The sequence below is a fragment of the Leptinotarsa decemlineata genome, unplaced genomic scaffold (genome assembly GCF_025532065.1).
Source record: "Leptinotarsa decemlineata unplaced genomic scaffold, Ldec_3_MD MMD2_tig00026282_RagTag_RagTag, whole genome shotgun sequence".
Taxonomy (NCBI): domain Eukaryota; kingdom Metazoa; phylum Arthropoda; class Insecta; order Coleoptera; family Chrysomelidae; genus Leptinotarsa; species Leptinotarsa decemlineata.
In genome coordinates this window covers 9,396,511-9,422,804 of record NW_027412668.1, presented here as the reverse complement: position 1 = coordinate 9,422,804, position 26,294 = coordinate 9,396,511, and the positions used below count along the sequence as shown (strand labels likewise).

The 26,294-nt window shown below is 36.3% G+C and overlaps 1 long non-coding RNA gene across 1 annotated transcript in view; it reads left to right on the top strand.

Moving 5' to 3' along the window:
- The first annotated feature begins 231 nt into the window (after nucleotides 1-231).
- LOC141484652 (uncharacterized) overlaps nucleotides 232-26,294 on the top strand; it is a 39,202-nt gene continuing 13,139 nt past the window's right edge. Inside the window, exon 1 of the long non-coding RNA XR_012466726.1 lies at nucleotides 232-445. This is a non-coding gene — a long non-coding RNA (uncharacterized lncRNA). The remainder of the gene's footprint in view (nucleotides 446-26,294) is intronic.

Sequence of the window (26,294 nt, the reverse complement as noted above, 5' to 3'; positions counted from 1 at the left end):
TATTTGGTGAATAAATTGTATTGCATTGTATATTATTATTTCAGTATTCACAATAAATAATTCGTATGATATTGAAGCTTGTCGCCAAAATTTCGTATGCTAATAAATCAAAGTAAAATATGTGACTTGATTCTAACATAAGTAGATATTTTAAAAAAAAGTACCGTAGAACGGGGTCAAAATATGCCTGCATAGGTGAAAATATGCCATTGTGTCTTACTACAGAAATTTGAAATTCATGCGCTCGTTATGCTTTGGTTATGTAAACCATCCTTTATATGATGACTATACAAGTTTTGCAACCTTGTGGCGCAATTCCGACCTGCGTGGTTCCCGCTATTTATTGAAGTTTGGCGTTGATAAATGCCGCGTATTTTCTACTAGTCCCAAAAGTCTGTATACTCATTGGTGATGAGAAGTTTGTGGAACAAATTGAGACATCCAGGTAAATAATTTTGATAATCCATTCATTTATCATGATAAACCTCAATAACTATTGCATACTAATTTATTTTTGTGAATTATAACAATTTGGAGATGAGAGCACAAATTTGTGGGGTGGGATTGTACCATTCAGTGGCACAACTTAAGTTCTTATATAAATGCAAAAGTTATAGATCTCTGCCATGAAAATGGCATATCCTTTATTGCTCTGACCCCAAACGCTACCCACCTGCTACAACCTCTAGATTTAGCATTTTTAGACCTGTTAAAATTGACTGGAGAAAGATTTTAAATGAATGGAAAAAAAATTCGCAATAGTCGCTGCATAACAGTTCCCAAAGATGGATTTCCAGGACTGTTGATAAAACTCTTGGATATTTTACAGGAAAATTGTTCCCAAAATCTTATAGCTGGCTTCCGTATACTGTTGAAGCCTTACCTGCAGTAAAAGCATTGATTGGTGGAATATTTATTGAACACTTCAATTCGATGAGACAGACCATCACGTCTACAAGGACCGAAAAGAAGAAGAGTTGACGTTCCTCCAGGGAAAAGTATCACAGCTTCCGACATCAACCCGCTAGATATTCATAATTTACCAGTGAGCTTGAATCAACCTTCAACTTCATCATGAATAACCTAATTTTCCTCAAAGGGTTACAAGACTTGATGACGAAACTGATAGCGAAAATGACAGTACAGGTCATGTTTCTTATGCAGAAAGCGATCAAAGTCCCTATTCACCTCAACTGAGCAAGCGATCTGATACAGACACTGAAATTCCTGACACAAATGTGTAGAAAGTTAGTAATGTGTACTCGTTATGTACGAAAATCATCTGTATTCAGGACAAGTAAAAGAAGTGGCTGAGCACACACTTGTGATTTCAGCAATGGAAAAGTGTGGGGGAAACTGAAAGTGGCCCAGAAAACCAAATGCGGTTTGGTATTTCTATGATGACATTTAAGGAAAAGTTGAAAATCCATGTCAAATATCTAAGAAAGAAATCTTCAAAGTTCCTGAATTACCGCAACTTGAATATTTTGTTCATTAAAATTTCATTTATTTCGTGTTTGATGCTATTAGTTTGGTTTTTATTTGTGTCACCCTTGAGCGATACATTTCTCTTGTATACAAATTCTACATAGAATATTCGTTTTTTGTAGACAACTGTGTAAATTTATCCAGCCCTATATTAATTGAGTGAAAAGATAAAGGTGACAACATGCCAGTTGTGCTTCTCTATTGTATATGTATTGAAAACCGATATGGCACATTGTCACCCAAATAGCTGGATTGAAAATGTGCCAAAAATATATCAGGTTTCGGACATAACTAAAAGTATTTTTATACTTCCTTATGGAACGCCGTCTTACTTTTTATTGTCACAAATATTCACTTCTCAATTTTTTCAACTAACAATTTATTTGTTTGAATTTAATTGATTCATGCATTTGTTCGACACATTAAAAACGATTGTTCGCAAAATTTGTTCTATTTTAAATGACACTTGATATAAAATGTTACATGAATTGATTTGTTTGATAAAAAATTGCGAACAGTTATAATATAGATTCATTGTTTGAAATTTTTGGAAGTGAATGTTTGTCATAAATACTTTTTTTGTAACTATCGAATAATTTACTGCAATTTCTGTTAAACATGAATAAAATTGTTTGTTGATAATGGAAGTTACTCGAATTAAAACGATTGTTGATAATTTTAATTCGGCGCTAGCGTCGAGCGGATTCTCACAGAAGCTGAATTTTTAAATCTGGCAATATGATAGTCTAGTGATAGTAACACAATATTCCGTCCGCCCGCAGCGCCGAATAAAAATTATCAACAATCAATTTAATTCATACCATACCAATAGAAAGTAAAACGGCGTGCCACGCCGTTTTACTTTTTATTAATATTCCTTTGAAATGAGCTGGATAATTCTTTTTCAATTTCAGTGATGAATGAATTAAAATGATTGTTGATAATTTTTATTCGGCGCTGACGTCGGGCGTATTTTTGTAAAACTACATAACTGCATATATGTATGGCGTTGGTCATAGTACGGTAATAATCCGTTCGACCGCAGCGACGAGTAAAAATTATCAACAAACAATTTAATTCATGTATCACTGAAATGCAACGAACAAATTGATTCAATTCTTTCAAAAGGGATAATAATAAAAAGTAAAACGGCGTGACACGTCGTTTTGCTTTTTATTAATATTCATTTGAAATGAGCTGAATTATTTTGTTTGTTGAATTTCAGTGATACATGAATAAAATTAATTGTTGATAATTTTTATTGGGCGCTGACGTCGGGCGTATTTTTTGTGGAACTACTCAACTGCACATATGTATGGTGTTGGTCATAGGACGGTAATAATCCGTTCGACCGCAGCAACGAATAAAAATCATCAACAATCAATTTAATTCATGTATCACCTAAAAGCAACAATCAAAACAATTCATTTTTACAAAATACCAACAGAAAGTAAAAGGCATGCCATTCCTTTGAAATGAGCTGAATCATTTCGTTTGTTGAATTTCAGTGATAGGTAGGTACATGAATTAAATTGATTGTTGATAATTTTTATTCGGCGCCACGGTTGAACGGCGTTTTGTCGTACTATAAATGAACTAGCATGTTGCCATATGTAACACTTGAAATTCTTGATAAATCCTCTCGATACCAGCGCTGAAATAAAATTATCAACAATCGTTTTAAATGTATCTTTCAAATCTAACAAACTTTTTAAATCATCAAAAAATTTAATTATTTGTCAGAAATTAGATTTTTAAAAAGATTGATGAAATAAAATAATACTTGCTTGAGAATGTTTTGCACAAAAGTTGTAACGAAATTTCAAATTGAATGCATTAAAGTGAATGTTGGAAATATTCAACACTTCAATAAAATTGAAATATAACGATCTTATTATTCATAGAAAAATATTTATTATGGAAAGTTAATTTGCTATATTTTTAAACAAACTAAAGTCTATTTTCATTATCAACAATGTTTCATGGGAAAACTTTGACAGTTATTCAAATTCATTCATTGAAATTTTATTCCCAAACTTGCTTTTAGAAAGTGAATTTAAAGTTTCATTATAATTCAAAAGTCATATAAATTACTATCATTTCATTCAAAGATCAAAATTATATGCGAAATTGAAACGTTTGTTGAATTTACTCTAATAATACTTAACTCTAATTCCATTGACTGTTAAATAAAAATGTTTGTTCATTGCCGAGTAGAACTATAACTATATAGATTATTTTTCACCATAATATATAGTAAATTGGCGTTCCATTTTCCAATACTCTGAAACAATATTTTTCTTCGAAATCAATGAAAGCTTCAAGTTATTTCATTAGTGTTTTTTATTCAAATAACAATTTTATTCATGTAAGATTTTAAATCAAGTGCCATCTGAAATAGAACAAATTTTGCGAACAATCGTTTTTAATGTATCCAACAAATGCATAATTCAAACAAATGAATTGTTAGCTGGATGCATTGAAGAATGAATATTTGTGACAATAAAAAGTGAAACGACGTTTCTTACTTCCTTGCACTGTAATGCATTTGCAAACGATGCGGCATTTGATTATGAGTCATATATTTAATTTTTTCTAACATTATTTTCGCAACAACATGAAAACATGAAAAAGTGGCACATATTGAACCCATTTTACGGTATGTTTTTTTATAAATGTTGGAACAAACTTTCTCATAATGAATATTGTGTGAAGTAGTAAATTGATGGCTTTGAAATGATTTATAAATTATTTCGAGCATGTTAATGAAAGCTTGATTCAATAAAATTTTTTCACTATTGATTCATCAAAGTATGTACACAAACTGTTATATTTTTGTAGCAATGAATATTGAATATTGATTATTATAGTTACTATGGATTTTTTTATGTGAAGGCCAATGAAATAATCATTTTCTTGATGGTATACTGTAATATAGGATTCAGGGGGTATTTATCTGATGACAACATATTATCGAATCAACTATAATTTGAAGCCAATCTGAAAATCGAACTACCGTTGTAATTGGAAACGAATATAATATGGACTCATAGGTACTCCAGTTCATTGTTATTAGCCTTTTGGTAACAACAATCATTATTTCATTCCGAAGCGTAGATAGCCATCCAATATTTTTGTTTGATCAAAGTTTGCATTTCCAATCATTCATTTGTTTTGGGATCCAATGAATTTCATTTCGACGCTATTGTTTGATTATTTGGAAAATTGTTTTTCCACGTGTGTCTTTTTGTTGTAGGACCAACATCAAATCGAAAATTTATTTTTGTTCGTATCACAGCACTGATCAGAATTTGTTGATTCGAACGGAGAAAGAACACATTTGTTGAGAGCCATTTCGTGTTCAATTTCAAAAATGGGTTGCGAATAGACAATGATAACATTATGACAATAACTTTTGTAAAAATGTTCATCTAATGTGACAGTTTCACATGTGTCTTTATGCAATTGTACGTATTATGCAATTGTACGAATATAAAAATATTCTGTTGTTTCAGTTGACACGTCACGAGTACTTCGACCGCGTCACTGAAGAGGACTGCCGTAGTTGCAGTCGAAAAGTTTGGCGATTATGACCGAAAAAAACCACCGCGAAACCCGAAAATCTCCCAAAACAATGACGCCAGCCGTGAAAGCCTACATTTCTATATTCTGTTAAAAGTATATGTTTTTCAATAGTTTTATCAAAATATCTCATTTGGCCGTCATTTAGCTGACATCATCATTTTCTGTTACAGAAAAGATGTGATTGTTAACCCGAATTGACCAGTTTTTTTGAAATTCTGAAGTATTTAAGTTTACTTATGCATCAATATTCAGAATAATAAATTTATCGTCGTATTGTAAGAAACCTAACTATTATCATTTTTATTTTTCATTAATCTCTTGCCGGTAATACACTCTCACTAGTTCTAAATAATTTGATGAAAACTGGTTTTCATTAGACTCAATTTATAGGTAAACAGGTAGAATCGAAGTGAGTGGGTCTACTCAAATCTCCACTTCAATCTACGACAGTTCATTTTGGTTCGAACCCAACCAAATATATCAAACTTTGGTAGATTTGATTCAATTCAGTGAAAATCAGATCGATGTTCGGTCAACACAAATGTGTTGTGTTGTTTGGCAAGTTGGTTTTCCTGTGATGATTCGCTGCAGAGTACTATCTGCATCCAACAACCTGATCCCCTCCAGGCCAGAATGTGCAGCTCTGGATCTCCTTCTAAATTCTCTTCTATGGTAACCATAATGGCAAACTTGAGATATTCCATTTGAAAGGCAATATTGAGATTGTTGAATGTTCAAGATACGTGATTCCTCACCTCAGCAACCTTTCCAAATGAGGGTTCAAAAGCTTCACGATTCGGTGAATCATCGTTCGAGCTCATGCATTTGCTGTTCTTCGTAGGAGGTATTTGTTTTCTGTACTGATGCAGATTCTGCTTCTGCTATCTAAACATTTGGTGAAAGGTAAGTTTCTAAGATGACCTAGGTTGATTAACAGAATTAAGAATGGTTGAAACTGTGCTCTTGATTGGAGGAAAGTTGGATTTGTTTATCACAAGTATATTTTCACTAAGGACACGGTTCTTCAGTTACTCAATGGTTTATGAAGAGTTCCACGAGTAACTAGGGAGGAAAGGTTCAGCAAAATTCAGGAGGACTATCACCTCCATGTGACACCTACTCGATGGTACATATGTTCTTTGCTTCAGAAAGTCAGACCATATGATAACCATTATCAGGTCTTCCATCACAAAAATTGACATAATATATTTTGAATCACCCTAATTTTTTCGTACTACTTCAATGTGATGAAATTAAAAATTTTGTCAAATCAACAAGTTCATTCATCTTTAATTTTGTGAATTCTTTCGGAAAACTTCATTGAACTCTCCTCAATTGAGTCCTCTTCAGATTCACTAACTTTAAAAAACGGAAAGGTTTGTCAACTTGTTTGGAATTTTCACGGTTCTTCAATAATTGGGGTACAATACAATAAAGCTCGAAGCTTAAAACACAACTTTATGCACTGACCCAGCCACTTTTTCGAAACAAGTTATCCACTAAGTACCCATCAATGACACTCTATGTTTCGAACTGATTTTCTTGACCACTCAATTTACTACTTGTCACAGCTTTGATTTTTTTTTTAGTAAGACAGGGTTAACACTTTTTAAATTGTGATAAAAGTAACCAAATAATAAATCATAAATTTTTTGTAGTAAGTGATGAAATCTCGAATCGATGACGAACAATGAGAACATTTCAATTTTCTACAGAACATCACCGAACGGATTGAAAAGATCAGTAGATATACTACTGTGTTCTGTTTTTCTGTTTAACAGTTGTCGCCCCCCTACAAACGAGAACTCTCAAAAGTCGAAACTTGTGCAAGCTTGAGACTATTGAGGTCTTACCTTTCACCGTGTGATTCCTAACACGGATTGGACGGTAGGTTTGTGAAGCAAGCCACCCAAGTCAACCCAACAGGCTACCGTCCACTGAAAAGGAACATGATCTATCTTTGATAGGATCAACGAGAAATGCTCCAGAGTATATTCAACAAATTAGAATAGGGAATTGCTGAAGAAATATTAATAGCTTGAGAATCATAAAAAAAGCAACTAGCAGCAGCTGAGCATAAGTTGTAACTCAATTATAATAAGTGCCATCTGATGCTATTTGGCAATGAACATATCAGAAGGAATCTGTCAAAAAAACATCAATATTAAAATAGGTAATACAAATTTAGGTATGATTTTTTATTCTGATTTGAAATTCATTCCCCATGTTAGGAATTTACTCAAAAAAATCTTTCAATAGTTTAAGGTTGACTTATTCCCACAAGCAATACGTAAACTGCTGACTGACACTTTGGTTCTTTGACTCAGTTATGGAGATGTTTTCTATGGAAATCTATCTACAAATTTTAAGCAAAATCGCATTCAGAAAGTCCAAAGTTTCTGTTCAATTTATATTTTCACTTAGAAAATTCAACCATGTCTCCAATAAGAACACTGAATTGAAATGGTTGGTGGCCAATGTCTGACCGCGGAGAGTATAATTTTTGTTTATTACTATATAAAATAATGACACGACTCTATACTGAAAACTGATACCTAGGTCGATTCTTCATTCAATAAATGTATGAAACAAATATCATTTTCATGTTGTCTCACAACATTCTTCATTCTTGTTTCAGAAATCTTTCTCCTATTTCGGTCGGTCGGTAGCCAAGCGGTTCGGCGTGGTGCTTTGTTCACTCACTCGAATTGACTGCTGTGTCGGTCGGTGGTTCAAGCCCTAGTCTGAACGATCGATCTTCACTTACTATCGTCCAACCCGTGTTAGGAATCACACGTTAAACGGTAAGACCTCGTTAATCCTTAGGTCGCACAAGTTTCGACTTCTGAGGGTTGTCGTTCGCAGGGGTGCGACAGCTGGTTAACGGAAAAACAGATTTTGAACAGAACAGATTAGCCGTCAAAATGCACAATTCATTTCTCATCAATTGGCTTCATCTATCTGAATATCAGTTTGAACGCCATTTGAAAATCAATTTTCTTCAACAGCCAGGTAAAATTATAAAATGAATCCGTTACTTATGAATTATTTACTATTTGATAGATTCTGATATGTAATAGCTGTATTATAGATCACTACTTCCTGTACATATTTTGAATGTTAACAAGAATGCTTTTGTGATATATTGCTATTCAATTGTACATCTTAGGTTGAGTGTAAGAATAGCCTCATGCTAAACTTCACCCATTTTATATACAGAAAGGAAATAAAGACGGATTATTATTATTATAATGTTTTTAACCGTAGTATATGCTGGTACGGCCCTATCCCCTGAAGCCCCAATACATTAGGGAGGGCGCGCCAGCATTATCAACCAACGACCATTCCCCACACCATGGGGTGAGTGATCATTGGGTCCGAGAAGCATGTGCCCTGAGCAAGCGAAGTGAGCCATGAATGACAGCCTTCTGCATCTGTCCAGCAGTAGGCCGGTATGATTTTTCAAGATTCGACAGTAGAGAGAGCATCATTCCACCAAGGACTCCAATAATCAGAACAACCATCTTGACAGAGTGAAGTTCGAAGAGAAAATCTCGATATTTTATCCGTTTTTCACCCTCTTTTTGGACGATATTCGTCTCGCCAGGAGCTGAATAGTTCCAATGAATTTGGCACTTCTCGTACTCCACAACGGATTCAATATCCCCGGAGCGTAGAGAAACAACGGTGTCTCGTCAATACCGTAAGAGTGCCGTAGCTGGTAATATAGCACTCTACGGGCCGCGTTGTGTCGATGAATATAGGCCGGGACTGCATATGCTAGACATGCTGATAGCAAGAGCATTAGGGTCTCGGGCGTCTCGCAGCAGGCCCTGCACCTTGTGTCAAGAACCTATTTACCCATAATGCGACTGCGGTAGACTAAGGTGTTGAAGACATCATCCTGGCAAGCCATGATGAACACCTCAGTTTTCGACTTCAGCCCACTCGACCTGAGGAAAGCGAAAGTCAGGCGCTTTGATAAGCCAAGGTCTTCAATGTTATTGAAGAAAACCACATGCACTGGCTTATCTGCTGCCCTAAAGAGAACTGCTCCAATTCCTGATCTATCATGTCACGGACCATGCAGATAAGGGGATCCGAACTCCTGATGACTTTACAGGCTGTATCCAGCACCATTCTGACATGTAGACACTCCAAACTCAAAAGCCCACGGCCTCCCTGTTGTCGGGGGGAGTACAACCGTGAAACGGACAATTTGAGATACAAATTCCTATAGAGATGCATCATTTTTCGGGTCTTTACGTCGAGTTGATACAGCTCCTCCTGAATCCACTTCACTTCTCTAAACGAGAAGAGTAAGATTGGAATGGCAAGCATATTTGTTCTTCCCTTTTATATTTTTTTAACGTAGCCCGAAAATTCAACGACTATGGTGTTAGAATACAAAGTAGGTGAAATACCTGAACTTGGAACTAGTTAGTTACCTCGACTGTTGGATAACTTCTTCCAATTTTAATTTACTACTGTAGTGATGAAGAGAGATTGTTGTACCTGTAGCATCTGGTCTATACGTTACATAGGTTAAAGTGAATCTCAGAAAATATATCCGTATTGAAAAGTACTATTACAGCCATGATATCTGATTATTCGAAAGCCTCCGAGAAAACTGTGTGAAATTTCGGGAATAGTAAATCGACATTGTTTCCCCTGGACTGATGATAGTTCATGCATCACTGAAAGTTTATCTGAGCAACGTCAAGAGGAACAATGGACAACAATGCTGTTTTCTCCATAATAACCTGAACAATTGATGTTTTCATGCGACCGACGGTTGTTCAGTAAGAGCAATAATGAACATCTGAACATCTGCTATACTTCCTGAAATGCTTCAGGCATAGCAATTATTCTTATTTCTGCATTCAACCGCTTGCGTTACCTACCTCAGTGGATCATCATTCATAATATTCATCCAATTTCATCATGGAGAAAATTAATATAGAAGTTATTGATTTGGAGTGGCTGTTATTTTACGAATCCCTCAGATGGCACCAAAAATATGGTGGCAACTTTGAATATACATAGATTCTTTCATGAAGCGGTTCCTACATTTAAATTTGGATCGAACAAAGTGTGTGTGAGAGAACATCAAACATTTTTATTTCTTTGAGAGGCCGTTGTGTATGGAATATAACACTGTACAAATTTTCGCCACGGCTTTTCTGTATAAAACGTCCAATTTTCCATGACTCCGGCGCATAAATCAGGCTGAATTTGACTGATTCATATGGCTAGTGTTGAAAAACATAAGCGAATGAATGTCACTACGTACTCTCATTGATGACATGATTAGAGTCAATTCATTCATGACATAGGTAACGTCGTATCATATTGAATGAATTGAGTTAAGTTAGGTTAGGTTATGTTAGGTTAGGTTAGGTTAGGTTAGGTTAGGTTAGGTTAGGTTAGGTTAGGGAGTGGAAGATCGGTAAAGCCATCCTTATACCCAAGGGAGGCCAAGGGGGTGAAAAGAAATACAGGCCGATATGCTTGCTGGACTGTTTTGGTAAATTATATGAATACTTGTTGAGAGCCAGGTTAAATGAGGAAGTTGAACAGAGGGCAGGAATTTCAAACAGGCAATTTGGATTTAGAGTTGGCAAATCTACTGTTGGGGCTGTGAGACTGGTCATGGAAAAAGCAACTACAGGGGGAAAGACATGGGGAGCTACAATCCTCATTGATATCAAAAACGCGTTTAACACCGCAAAATGGCATCTGATTGTTCAGGAACTGAGAAGACTACAGATTAGTGACCATCTACAAAGGGTCATAGAAAGCTATCTGAAGGATCGAGTGCTAAAATCTGAAAACTTCCTTATTGACCTCACCCAAGGGGTGCCGCAGGGATCGGTGCTGGGCCCAGTGCTGTGGAACTTACTCTATGATGGCATATTGAGGTTGGAGAGAATGGAGAACTGTCTGACAGTGGCTTACGCAGATGACCTGGCTCTAGTGGTCACCGCCAACAGTAGAGAGGAAATGATGACCTCGGCCAACCGTAGTTTGAGTAGGATAGAAGCATGGACCGCGGAACGTGGACTCGAATTAACCCCGGAGAAAACAAAGGCTATCATTGTAAAAGGCCCCAGAAAGAGAAAAGGTATCCACTTCGTAGTCGGAAATGTGGATATTCGACCAAAAAAATATGTCAAGAAAATCTGCGAGAAGGCCGACAGGCAAGTAGCAGCCCTTACCAAGATCCTGCCAAATACAAAAGGGCCGGGAGCACAAAAGAGAAAAATATTATACGGCGTAGTTCAATCTGTGCTGCTGTACGCGGCACCAGTATGGGGACAGGTGATTCGAGTCGATAGATACAGAGACATGCTGATATCCATGCAGAGGAAAATGCTGCTACGAGGCGTGATGGCGTATAGGACTGCTTCTGCCGAGGCGCTATGGATCCTTCAAGTCATACACGCTAAAAATCGGAAAGACGACAAATAGCGAATGCCAACACTGCCCGGCTACCGTTGATGCCCCGGAACATACCGTCTTCCGATGCCCTGGAACACCGAACGAGTGGACCTAGAATTATTGCTCGGAGAAGTCACCCCGGAAAACCTCATACGTTTAATGACAAGAGACGAAAACACTTGGAAGAGGGTCTCACGCAGACTTGGGAACATTATTATTATGTCCTTTCAAGACGATCCCAGGTCAACCATACGTGGCGAAGAGGGGGGAGTTTTACTGGCTAACGATGCACCAGTTGACCGTAGGAGGCGGTCCTCGGTCATTTGAAGGTCTTTCTCCCACCACCAAAAAAATAGTAAGGTTAGGTTAGGTTAGGTCAGGTAAGGTTAAGTTAGGTTGTTCGTATCCAGATTATCCAACTCAGGCCAAAAAAAGTTGGTGATCATTGACATATAGTGCTCGCCGTTAACAGTGATTGCCCAAAATCCACACCGAACAGTGACTTTTTCATATGTTTTCATATGTTTCACTAACTCTTCTGAGGGTTTGACAATTTAACGATTTTGTTGAATAATTTGAATAACGTATATGCTACTTAGAGAAAATTGAAACATATAGCTGAATTCAACAAGTCATCTCATCGAAAATATGACTTTGAATCAATCAATAATATTTGAAAAAATTGAATTCATACATAAATAAACAAGAATTGATTTCATCCGAAAAGAATATTCTATTGAAATGAAAATCGATCGTAATAAAATAGTTCCCAATAATTTCAGTCAGTGAACAAATTTTCAATTATTTTTATTGTTATATTTGAGTATTTCAAGGATTCCAGCATATCCACTACAAGCTTCTAGGCCGGAGGTTCTCAAAATAATTTCATCTACCGCCCACATCGAGAATTAATTATTTTCTAGCGCCCCCAACATCTTACGAATCACAATCGCAGTCATTATTTCAATAATTGAATTATGTGAAAATGTGACTTTCTGATGAAGGTAATGTAAAACACCATTTTGTAATATTAGGAAAACTTTTATTGACGTTATTGAAACAAACATTTCAATTTGAATTTCAAAACTATTCCAATGTGAAAGATGAATTTGATGATTTTTAACTAGTTTGTTAATATTAGGCTCGAATTTACTCAAAATCAGCCGTAAGTCACCGCGTTCGGTAATCTGCAACCGATTTCTCTTTTTAGTTAGCAACGTTGCCACAGTACTAAATCCACGTTCACACAAATACGATGATGGGAATGATATCAAAAATCGTTGAACGAAAGACCACAATCCAGGGTACAATTGCGGGATTGGCTTTTGTAGCTAAAATTCTTGGTATCAATTTTTTAATTTTATTTTTATTTCCTCGTTCGTTATCAGTTCTATGAGTTCTTCTTCCAGCTGGGGTGAACCTGCTGTGTTGACATTTGAAAAAGGATCCAACACCCAGTCTGGTATTTCCAATTTTAAAATGTCCTGGAATCGTTCTGCGAAATCACTGTGGAGGTTCTCCAAATGTTGGCAGTAAACAAGCAAGTCGTCGTTGTTCAAGCATACTGCAGACAAATTAGGGAAATTGCGATACTCACGTCTGCCGATTTTATTCTTGTATGAGACCAATTTGGCTACAAAATCAGCAATGACATTTTTTGTTTTAATCAAATTCAAATCGTCACCTGGAAGTTGGAGATTGACATCATCAAATAAATTATACAGGTCTGTCAAGTACGCAATATCGTTCTTTGAAGTGATGAGTTTGTCGTGCAATTCTTTGTCTTCCTTTCCCAAGAACTCCATTACAGAGTCAAATAGATTGTAAAATCGAGTCAGACAGATACTTCTTGATAACCAACGCACTTCTGTGTGATATAGCAATCGGTTGAAATCTTCATCATTAGCAACACAGAGCTGATTGAATAATCTGTCATTTAAAGAGCTGTTTCGGATTTTATTGACTGCTTTGATGATATATTGCAGTGATTGAGAGAGGCGCTTACTCAAATTTTTCGCAACCATATATTGCCTATGAATGACGCAATGTACAGCGAGCACATCTGCAATTTTATTTTTTAAGTTCGCTATGAACCCATTTTGACGTTCTGTACCTAATAGCCGGAGCGCCATCCGTAGCAGCTGATATAATATTCTTCACTGGAGTTTCTGTCTCATCACAAAATTTTTCCACTATATTATATATGGCTTTTCCTTTTGTATCCGTCTCTTAATTGCTGACAAATAATAGTTCTTAATATATTTTCTCATTTTTAATAAATCTCACTTATGACAACAACAATGTGTCATTGGTTGGTAAAGTGGACTAATCTAACTGAATTGAGAATTAAGAAGTCTTCAGATGATTGCACAATGATTCTTCAATGTTTTCAGCCATCTCATCAATTCGTTTCCGCACGAATTGATGGAAGCACAGTTGTTATTACTTCTTTTATTGCCGGTAAAATTAAATCCTCTCCAACAGTGTGAAGTTTACCTGTTTGAGCAATTAGCAAAGATATATTGTAGGAAGCTCGTCGTCTTGCTTAGAAGCCGCTGAAAAAAGTTTTCACACAGTTGGCTGAGCTGAGTGTTTCTTTTCCATTTTTATCTTTTTTATCTGAATGCATTTTATTCAAATGTTCTGTAGCCTTGAGGATTTCATCGCTTCATTCGGAAATGTTTTTTGACAAAGAAGGCACATATTTAATATATTCCGCGCTATACTGCCGTTTCACCTTTTTCGCTTCCGACATAATTTTGTCTTCAAAAATGCCAAAGCGAATAATCAAGTATTGAAAACTTGCTAATGACACCACTCACAGTATTCACCACCGCACGTACAGCAATTTACCAAGCTAGTCACTAACTAAATTGACTTTTTTTCGTAATATCGTCGAATAACATTATTGGCTGGATGGCGCGCGCGCTTTAATATGAGGCAGCGGACGGGCCTAGTACTTTCGAGAATGGAGACAGTTTTACAACTATCGGATAGGAAATAGTTACTGTCTAGTCCCCTAAATGGCGTTACACGAGAAAACGCGTGTTAAGCGTGAAGGAGCGGTAGAGCGAAAAAAACAATTTTAAGTTATCCATCGCCTCCCTAAACCGCTTCAATGCCCCCCAATCTTCTGTGTGTCCTTTACTGACCCCCTATAGGCCTCCAGCGCCCACAAGAGGGCGTTATCGCCCACTTTGAGAAAGACTATTCTAGGCGGTCATATAATCATCAACATATTAATTGAAGGGCTAAAAGCCACATCAGTTACCTTTTCTGAGAAAATTTTGGTATTTAAAAGGAAAATAATGTCCAATAAAAATGATAATCGGTTCTTTCTTCTTTGCTCATAGCAAATATTCCATCCTCAATTCCAGAAACTCATCATATCCATTCTACTTCGTCTTCCCCTACTGCAATATGACACAATATTTCCGAGAAAAATATCCACCAAGTAGAGTCACCAATAAGAGTTGACAACTTCCCTTCTCATTCAGTATTTTCGTGTAGTTCGATATAGGGCAAGCAATATGTGCCAATTTCCATTTAGATGGAATTCACAGACAGTGGATATTCTCCCGTTCCAGTTTTCGAAATAGCATCTGTAAACTTTTTGAAACTGTTTCACTTTTCTCCACTTATTCGACTTCTTTCGATTTGCTTTCTATACACCAACAAGGAGTCGACTTGTCAAACCACTTAATTTATTCGGTGATTCAGTTGAGCAAGTTGAGGTTTTTTAAAGGGTGTGGAAAATGTTTGTAGGAGTTTCTGCATGAATTATTTTATTCCAATGAAGTTTGGCGCGAAAAAGAACTTTTTCCAATTATCGAATTAGTTTTTCAGTCCATAACCAATACTACATTTCACTTTCTCTGTCATGATATCATGCAGGGTAGTCTATCGTGAAAAACCTTTGCAATAGGCTACTCACATGAATTGAGATTGAGAGGAGATGATGTGTACAACATGCGAAGAAAACAGAAAACACTTTCTTTCTTGTTACGTAATAAATGTATCAGCTTTGAAATATACAAAAAAACAACTACACCAAATGGTAACGTGAACAAGGTGGAGTAATAGGTTATGCTCACAACTAGCCTGAACACGAAAAGAGGGGTGAGTTTCTCGAATACTGGGTGTTACTTTAACGGGTGCCAATTGATTCAAATCTCAAAAATTCGAGATATTGAACTATAGTATCTACTCTAAAAAAGGTAACCAATTGATAATGAACTTTCGCAGAAATATATGTAATGGTTGGGGGATTCGAGCACTTCGAAAACTCTCATGAGAGGGAAGAAAAGAAGTGGGTAGGATCTTTATTGTAGGTCTTCCAGTCCCCTAAAGACGTATTACGCAAAACTAACATAACTAATACTAACGACAGAAAACATTAGATCAATGCAGAAAAACAATCAAAACTGTGAGGGTAGCTCACAGTTCTAATTACTAAATATAAATATTGGCCCGTGGAAGTTACGGAAAGCAAAATGATTGACCAAAAACAATTTCGCTATGCGGTACTTAGCCCGATAAGTGGATTGTAAGGAGTACTGCACTTCCTGGACCAAGTCTTCACTTTCTCAATTATATCTTCTGGAGGCGACCATGAATATTGAAATATTGCGACCAGCGAATGATATACAGGGTGGCCCACCACATTCGCTTCGGTATTTCTGCGAGAAATGAAGAATGTTAGAGATACTTTTGGCACAGTTATATGTGGGTCCATGAGGAGCATATTCCAAAATTATTTTGAAATATACAGGGTGACTCCCAAAAAAGTTACATACCAAAGTCATATTTTTTCTTATGGAAAACCTATTTTTTATATTTTTAGATACTACAGACAAAATAAAGGTGGGTTACTATCATATTTCCCATATTTAAAATTGACCGTTTCTGAGAAATTTCGAGAAATTTTAAAATACAGACCGTTATTTAAAAATTGTATTCACCCTGTAACGTGTAACGAGCTGCACGTGATTAAATGTACTGCTTAGCTCAGAAGTAGATTTCATTCAGAACTATAGTAGGGTTCTCTATACCTATCTTTTCTGGTTTTTACATAAAAGGCTTTTTTATATTTCACTCATAAGTAATTTTTCCATCTTGAAAATGGAACACCCTGTATTGTTATGAGAAGCATAAAAGCATTCTTGAAGTCATTTTATCGAAAAATTAAGAATCTTAAATAGTTTATTATTTCAATAAATGCTCAAAATGTTGTTCATTATTCTCGATGCATAGGCGAACTTTTTCTTGAAATGAGTGCTGAACTCTGAATGACATATTATGCGATATGGAACGAAATGCTGTTCTTATTCGTACTTTCATATCCTGAGGTGTCGTTGGCGGTGTATCCCCATAAAACATAGTCGGGACTTGTAAGGTCCGGGAACCTGGCTGACCAGTTCTGTGGACCTCCACGTCCTATCCATCTATTTGGATATTGTCGATCTAACTAGTTCTTTTGTTTGAAGGTGATTGACAATGTTTCATAATGAATTTCACTAGTTCAGACTTCCATTGTCTACTATAAAAAATGATTTGAAATCCCTGAAACAACTATAAAAGAAGAATCAAAAATGAATAGCTGAAAATAAAAATTATATTAACATAAATAAACCTGAAATGAAATAATAGTGAAATAAAATACAAGTAAAAATAGAACAATTGAATAAATAAAAATAAAGAAAAGAAAAAAAAAATTAAAAATAAAAAGTGGAGAGATTCCAAGTCACGTTAGTTCACGACGTTTCGATTGTTAGTATCCACAATCGTCTTCATGTGATGACTGGAGTGATTCCTCCGAGTGATGACTATTTATAGGTCGTTCGAGTACTTTCACTTATCCCCGCTTTCCATTTTCCGCTTCACTGGTTCCGTGGGAGATGACCGTTTTGGCGGAAGTTGGCTATTTTTCGCTTGATCATGGGTTTCCATATGTTGCGTATTTCTACGCTGACTTGGCTGAACACGTATGCGGCTTCCTTGAATTCTCTCCTGAACCAATGTTTCTCTCTGTGCAAGATCTCAGTTTGGGACCACTCGATGTTGTGTTGATGGGTCCAAACATGGTCTGCTATTCCTGATTTGCTGGTTTCCCCTCGCTGTGTGTGTTTCTTGTGCTCGGCAATGCGAACATTCAATGGCCTCTTAGTTTCACCAATATAGGATTTTCCGCACTCACAGGGTATCCGGTAAATGGAATCGCAGTCCGCGTTTGGTGGCCTGGTTTTTGTGAGGCTCCTACGGATAGTGTTACCGAATCTGAAGCAGGTTCTGATGTTGTACTTGGAACCAATTCTTCTTATCCTCTCCGATAATCCTCTGATGTAGGGAAGTGCAAGCACTGGTTGTGACGGCTTCTCTTCCTTGCGAGGCCCCCGCTGTCTTCTAGCCAAAGCCTTCTCTACCATCGCTTTGGAGTAGCCATTCCGTTGAAGGTGAGATCTTGCACAGGCGATAGACGCTTTTGAATTAGCGCCGACCTTGTGGCTACGTTACGTGGATGACACCATCGTTATCTGAAAACATGGAAGAGACGCCCTGAACCGTTTCCTAAATCACCCGAGCATAGAATTCACCATGGAGATTGAGCAAGACCAACGGATAGCTTTCCTAGATGTACTAGTAGAATGATGTGGAACCATACTAACCCACAAAGTGTATCGAAAACCCACACACACAAATAGATTCTTGCACGCACTATCGAACCACCATCCTAGCCAAAAGAGAGGAGTCATCTCAACTCTAATGGAACGGGCTCGGAGAATATGTGAACCAGAACATCTGGAGAGGAAACTGAAATACTTCGAAGTGACCTTGATATCGAATGGATACAGTGCCTCCGAAACCAGAAAAGCCATGAAACCGAAGGGCACCATGGTTCTGAAAGCGAAAAAGGATCGGATGGTTGCACGCGTATATCTACCGTTTATCCTTAGGGTCACGGGCAGAATTGGAAAACTATTGAGCAAACACGACATCGAAACAGTCTTCAAACCCACGAGGAAGATACAACTAAGCCTCAGGTCGGCTAAAGACAAAAGAGACCCATTATCAGCAGCAGGGGTCTATCGCATACCGTGCACTTGTGGAAAGGTACATATCGGAAACACCAAACGATCCATGGGAACAAGACTGAAAGAGCATAAAAGGAACTGCAGACTAGGCCAAACGGACAATTCAGCTGTAGCAGAACACGCACTTATTGGAGAAGACCACATAATTTTGTTTGAAAACACAGAAATAATTACCCCCAACCAGGAATACCATAGCCGACTGGTACGGGAGGCAATAGAGATCCAAAAACACACGGAGAATTTCAACAGAAAATAAAAAGCGGTGAACCTCAATCGAATATGGAACCCCATTTCGATGAATTCTAGAATAAAGAACATGACAACAGGTAGCAAGATTGTTAATGTTCCAGGTTCAAGTGTAAGTACGAGTGGTACAAGTGCAGGTACAAATACAAGTACAAATACAAGTACCTGACAAGGCATAAATACCCTTTACGAAGCCTAAAAGGTAGTCATCGGACAGCAAGCCATGATGGTTGAACCTCTGAAGAAGCTAACCACTCGAGCCAGCGAAACGTCAGGAAACAAATCCAAAAATCCACGGCTTTCAAATTCGAAAAGCAATGACACTGAAAACCTCAGCCGTGAAAGTCTAAACCATTTTGTCAATCATAATCATAATTACTACATAATTTGAAATCCTTTTTTGACAGAACAGTATTTTTATAAACCAGATGGATATTCGTTATGGCTATTTGCGGTGAAATCAATTTTTAAGTATTATTGTATTTCGAATGTAAGCAACTGACTTTTTCCATATGGTTTGTAACCGTAAACAAATGACTTTCATCATTATTTTTATTGTTTTTATTACTGTTTACTCAGTTCTTCAAACGAAAATTTATATACTGATGAATTTCTTACTGGAAGTTGTGGGATTTTTTGAGACATTGGAATCTTTTCTCAAAAGTTGTTGACGTTTCAAATCGGCTGCCACGTTATCCGTCATGAATAGTCTCTATGTTCCTCGATTGCGTTATTCCAAATATGGATGACATACAATAGATGGTCGCCTATTGATCTTTGTTTCCGAAAGCTATACTGATGATCGCTCAAGATATGGAAGACTTCCAAATATACAAGACTTTCTTCATGATTTTGGATATCACTGACAACAATGCGACTGGTTTATAGTTATTTGGAAGTTTTTTCTTCAATCCTCAGAAATTACAAAACTTTCCTTCCAGAATTAAAATTTGTCATGTTATTGAAACAGTTTCACATGGGCATTTGAATGATATTGAATAGGGATTTCAGTTGGAGACTGACATGAAATAATACGACAGATTGAGGGAAAGCTTCAAACAAAGTCATTTTTTTCGTAACGCAATCAGCATATATGCATTTCAAGCTGTTCCTAAAATCATCACAAACAGGCTGGAACTCCAAAAATATGTATATTTGCCTGTATGTTTGCCGTACTATGATGATTTTCTTCCAGCGATGAAAAGCCGTTTGGAATATTCAACAAGCGAATATCATGAATATTCATACAATTAAGTGAAGGCAGAGGGTGGAACGGAAATGGGACTGGCCGGAGTGGCTTCGGCTTTCTCAGATTACGTCAATAAGTGTGAAAGTTTAACAGTTCCCAACAGAAATAAAAGGTTTTGGTGAAAACTGAATCTTCATTTCATTTCAGTGAACAAGGTGTCAGTGATAAAAAGTTTCATTCAATGAGGAGCCTTTTAAATTATTTCCAGTGAAAGTCAGTTAATGGTTTTGATATTCCAGACATTTTCAAATATTTTTTGATTTCACTAGCGCATCTACGAACTAGGAAACTCTATATTATAGAAGTTTCACCCAAAAATTCAACAGAGTGAAAAAAACAGTCATCTTATACTTTTTTCAATAGGAATGACGGTCGAGTTGAACCCATCTCGAATAAACTTTTGAAAACCATAGTGAAAAAAAAATTCATTCAATGCGGAGCATTAAAAAATATTTACAATCGAAGTTAGGTATTGGTTTCAATATTTTAGACATTTTCAAATATTTTTTTTATTTTTCTAGCGTATCTATAAACTAGGAAAGTCCACACAAAAAGCTATGTCTCACAGAAATCTAAATACAATGAGTTGTTTCGTAAGAAAATCAAAAAAAGCCAACCCACATTTTTTCTGTAGGAATAACGGTCGAGTTGAAGCCCATTCAGATATACTTACGTGTTTCTTGAATATGAGATCTGTTTTTTCGTTAACCAGCTGTCGCACTCCTACGAACCACAACCCTCAGAAGTCGAAGCTTGTGCGAACCAAGCTCGCCAAGGTCTTACCTTTCAACTTGTGATTTCCAACATGGATTAGACGATAGCAAGTGAAAATCGATCGTTCCGCCTGGGGCTTGAACCAGCGACCAAAACGGCGGTGTTGGAGTGAGAGAACAAAATACCCACGTCAAACCGCCGGCTACCAGCTACGTTGAAACTATTTCAATAAACGAATTCATTTCGTGTGTTGTATCAGTGAACACTTTTACTTTGATGTATTGTCTTCATAAACAAGAAAGTATAATTGTGAAAGTAGTCGAACAGTTATTGGGATTTGAAGAAGTAGTGTTTGTCCAACAATAATTGCAACTTTCCGTCATTACGAGTGCCGCAGCGGTTTGTGAGAACACTTGAACTTATTTCCTTGAGCTCTAGATATTGATCTGTTTTGTATCAGCACTGGTTATCTTATGGCACTGGTTTCACCCTTTTTCGCTGTTTCTATGGATTGTTGAATACTTCACCTCTATTAGATTTAGTCGCATTCGGCTTACTTAACTTCGAGGCATCTGCAACTCCCTGAAATCAACAATTGGCAAATATTTAATCTAACCCAACATTTATATATTTCCTGTATACCTTTGGTTTAGTTCTTATAGGTGTAGGAGGTGTAATTAATACAAATCATATAACTCACGTCTCTAACAGCAGTTAGTAGAAATAAAGGACCTCCATTCTCACGTTCTCTTTCAAAGTAGTCTATTAAACACGCTACTATTTGTTGGGAGTGTTTTAGGCATATTGAATATACGCAGGTCTTATCGAAAGAAATGATAATTTCTGAAGAGAAAAGAAAGACTGACAGTTTTCGGGTTTTGTTCGATTCGGCAGAATCTGAAATTTTACTATTAGTTGAGCAACTCAAAAAAGAAATTTTATTAGTTTCATGTCTATTGAACGCATTTCATTGGTTATTTTAACGTTGTTGTGTCGGATATAATTACCAAAACTGACGTCATTCTCTTCTCAACGTGAATATCCTATAACAGCGTCATGTTTCAACCAAAATAATGAATTATACACATAAACCTTATTCTTGAATAACTCCGCTCATTGATGAAAAGCGTATGAGTATCCATTTAATAGTTTTTGACTTGCTCGCTTTCAGACTGACATACCCATAATACGCAATGATCAATTAACGAATGAGTTGAAAGACAAATAATCATTCCATGTCACATTCCTCTATCGAAGATCCTTGTACGATTAAATTCCTATCGGTATTCAACATTTGTAAATGAACTTTGAATTCCTCTCCAACAATAGTTTTCATCGTCTGCTTGAATGACGGATTGAAGTTCGTTTACGGAGCTAATTGATGTTTGAATCCCACCCATGTATGAGTAATGAATATCCTGAGTGGTCTGCAGAGCAGGCGTATACAAAATGACCATTCGCAATTAATAATCCCGCGCATCGGTGGTTTCCAGTACGAATTCATATACGTCCGCACATCGAGACGAAAATCACGCATGCATGCGATTCAAGGGATCAATCGTGAATTGAAAAATATGTGTATCAAATCTGGTACTTATCGTAAATGGGAAATAGTTTTATTCGATTTCATAGGGGGGTGAGGTCTAGGAGAAAATTTTGTAGTGTGCCATCAATCTATTTCTCTGAATGATAACAAACTCTATTCGCCGAAAAATTGGCAATCTTGTGAAGTCCTTCGAAGAAACTGCGGATTTGCTAAAGTTATCCAACACTCACTTTAACATAACTATCTACGAACAGAGCACATTATTATCAACATGAACATGAATGTACTCATCAGATAATATATATGGGTGACGTAACTTGGTTTGGAATCTTTTAATTTTTATTTTTATTTTCCATTTTTGTCAATAATATTTTTTAAATTTCACTAGTTCGGACTTCCATTGTCTACTATATGAAATGATTTGAAATCCCTGAAACAACTGAAATAGAAGAATTGAAAATGAATAGCTGAAAATAACAATTATATTAACCAAAATAAACCTGAAATAAAACAATAGTGAAATAAAATACAAGTAAAAATAGAACAATTGAATAAATAAAAATGAAGAAATGGAAAAAGAAAATAAAATTAAAAAGTGGAGAGATTCCAAGTCACGTTAGTTCACGACCTTTCGATTGTTAGTATCTATAATCATCTTCGGGTGATGACTGAACTGATTCCTCCGAGAGATGACTATTTATAGGTCGTTCTAGTACTTTCACTTATCCCCGCTTTCCATTTTCCGCTTCACTGGTTCCGTGGGAGATGACCGTTTTGGCGGGAGTTGGCCATTTTTCGCTTGAGTATGGGTTTCCAAATGTTGCGTATTTCTACGCTGGCTTGGCTGAATACGTTGTTGGACAACATGTATACGGCTTCCTTGAATTTTCTCCTAAACCAATGTTCCTCTCTGTGCAAGATCTCAGCTTGGGACCACTCGATGTTGTGTTGATGGGTTCAAACATGGTCTGCTATTCCTGATTTTGCTGGTTTCCCCTCGCTGTGTGTGTTTCTTGTGCTCGGCAATGCGAACATTCAATGGCCTCTTAGTTTCACCAATATAGGATTTTCCGCACTCACAGGGTATCCGGTAAATGCAATTCTTGGAATCACAGTCCGCGTTTGGTGGCCTGGAAACGCGGACTGTCAGTTTTATTCTGTCATTTTATAATGAATAATGAATAAAATGATTGGGATTTCATATAGACTACAACCTCGGATTTCTTCATCAAGTCAATACTCTCATTCAAAGATCGTGAGGTACTCTGAAACATCTGTATTCAAACAGACACTATCTCAGAAGGTCTCTCAAAATTACCTTTTTAGACGTACTGATTCTATCTATGTTTAATTATTGCGATGTGGTTGCAAGAATTCAGAAAGTATAGAACGCCTGCATTAGACTAATATTCAGCACTATCCATTAACGATGCTTCACGTATCATGCTGTAACAATGTATAATTCAATCGGTGAGTCTTTGAGAAATTGATCACTACCGCTATTAAAACTGAATTGCTCAGCCAAAAGTGATCCAAACATAAACATTTGTATTTCATTTTACTATTGTCCTGAAATTTCCATTTATGTTTCGTTATGTTTTTTTTTCAAACGTGTTTGAGTGGAAGAATAGCGCTTTGCTCAACTCCGCCACGTAAAATGAAGATCATTTATTATTATTATTATTATTATATGTCACACATTGGCTCTTCGGTGTGATTTAACAGATAACTGTGCATGGCATTAGTGTGACCTTAGTATATCCGATTGAAGGGTACTCTTACAACGGTTTTTTTTTTGGTCAGAATTCAGTAATTTTGGAACTTACTTCTCTGCCCCGCGCTTCATGCCCGAAATTTACAAAAAAAAATCGATATGATGACATTCTCAGCAACTTCTCTTATAGAGATTCGACGATTCTCCACTTTTTCAAAATTTAATTCGGTTGTTGATGTGATGGAACGTCCAGGACGAGCGTCGTTATTCGTTATTCTGTTAATCACTAAATTTTTTGACCAATTCACGTATTGTTTGAACTATATGGACATTGATATAACTATGGCACCAACATTGAAGTTGTTTTTCATGAATGAAATAATGACGGAGCTTATAGAAAAAATACTACAAAAACACATTTTCAGAAGACAGCTGTAGGTTGCCTCAATTTTTTTTGTTTCAGATAGTTATTTTTTTGCCAACCATATTTTAAAACAAGTATTGGAGCATTTTTCCCCTATGCCTGGTGTTATTTTGTTTGCTTTTTCATAAATATTACCGGAGTTTTTTCCCAACACCAAACCGTTATTTTAACACCTCGACACATGTGACTAACTGTCAGTGAGTTAGTTCAATCTTCCTCTTGACAAACAATGCATCACAAATGATTTTTTATTGGTGGATATGATACGCCTTTGGTTGCGCATCTTTTGAAAATCTTGTTTGCATTATAAGCGTTTTGCATTCATAATGGGCATTCATTACTTCGGACTTTTAAAAAATAGATCATTTCTTTGAAAGATAGACATATTCCATAGCGGACTTTTCAAAAGGCATATAAAAAATGTACCATTCAAGTGAATTGTTTTGTTATACCTCAGAGGAATTAGACAGCATTTTTGATAAAAGCACCCGGCTTTGCCAAGGATTCACATGGATACTATTATCATATTTTAATGAACTTTTACAAAATATCGATAAATCACACACATAATCTTCGCTCACTTTGGGACACTTTGTTTTTTAATATAAAGTGATTACATTCCTTGAAAATATTTCATATATTGTTCAATATTCCAGAGAAATGATATATAATACCTCTGTTATACTTGCAAGAAAATTCTCTGTATGAGACATCAAACAACTTCCCTCAACGATATTGTATTTACAAAACAATATCTTGGGGAGCGTCTATATTTGTCGCACTTCCAATTCCTTTAGCGATCAAATAGAAATATTTGTGTCGCAGAATTCGTTGCTGTTCGAAATCGGGTTAATTAAATCAAGAACAGCACTAACCGGGGATTTTTGTTTGATTACAAACATCTTCGAACATCAAAAGGCAAAATGTTATCTGACGCCGCCTCCAGGAACGGGATTCTAATTAATCTCAACTTATTAAGTAGACGAATTCTCAAGTGGGGGTTTGGAGTTGAAATATTTCATTATTATCGAACAAAGTCGGTTGGTTTGGAGCAGAGATGGTGTCACGTGACAGAAAAATGTTTTCAATACGTGAGTTTCTCTGAAACAGGGTAATGATAGTTTAAATTCATTTTTAATATATTCTCATCTTTATCAGCATATTATGCTTTTTCCATTCCCACGTTAGCTATGGAACTTTTATTTGGGGAAACTGTCCCAATGCTGAGAAAATATTCTTCCTACAAAAGCGAGCTATTAGAATGATTTCAAATACCGGTTTCAGAGATACCTGCCAAACCTTTTCTAAAAACTAAACATAATGACAGTACTCTCTATCTTCATCTATCAATCTCTATTGGAAATTCATAACCACATAAACGAACATCTGACCAATTTAGAGGTTCATGAACATAACACTGGAAGTGCTAATCTCTTAAGACCATGCAGGCTGAAACTACACAAATCGTCGTTCAAAACACTCAATGTTAATATTTATGATATATTGCCACCCGATTTTTAAGATCTACCGATATGTAGATTCAAGAGGTTTATCAAAAATTTCTTAATAACACATTGATTCTATAATGTTAACGAGTACCTGCCCACACCAACACACATGTTTGAATCTGAATCACTTCAAGTGTGGCCTTTAATTACCAAACATTTTTTTTAGTTTCAATTACCATATTATTTACATCTTTGATAACTTCCCAAAATTCTACTACCTTGGTTGTCGTTTGATTGGTCAAACCATCGACAACAACATTAAATCTTGGGAAGTTGACTTGGGTGTCA